The sequence below is a fragment of the Peromyscus maniculatus genome, chromosome 1, assembly GCF_049852395.1.
Source record: "Peromyscus maniculatus bairdii isolate BWxNUB_F1_BW_parent chromosome 1, HU_Pman_BW_mat_3.1, whole genome shotgun sequence".
NCBI lineage: Eukaryota > Metazoa > Chordata > Mammalia > Rodentia > Cricetidae > Peromyscus > Peromyscus maniculatus.
This window is the reverse complement of record NC_134852.1, coordinates 21,564,942-21,565,454: the sequence shown is the minus strand read 5'-3', so window position 1 is coordinate 21,565,454 and position 513 is coordinate 21,564,942.

Below are 513 nucleotides of genomic sequence, written 5' to 3'. Positions count from 1 at the left end.
CCTTTGGACTATGAACTTTGTACTGAGCATCAATAAAAATGTGTATCTTATTTTCATAAAAAAAGTAGGACAAAGAAACACACCACAGAACAGGTATGATGGCTATTGTTCGCTTTGTTTTGTTATAAGATGTATCCAGGAATGAATATCTTAGAAGCTGTCTTCTCAGTTAGAGATTTTCTTGTTTTGTTCTGTTCTGTTTTGCTTAAGACAAAGTTGTGAGTCCATAAACATATTTTATTTGATATTATGGTTTATGTTAATGCACAATATTTATGTTTGTTTTCAGATACTTGTGGAGATTACTACTATTTTACTTTCTTCTTGTAACTTTGGATGATATCACCCAAATTATACTGCTTGCAGAGGTTAATTATCTTCTGGAGTCTGGTGATTAATGAAGATCATTAGACTCAAATGGAAAGACTTGATACTAAGCATGAAAACCTGAATTAATCTGTATAGAAAATTAACCCCAAAGGCAGTGGCAATATTAGGAGCTGTAGCCCTGTG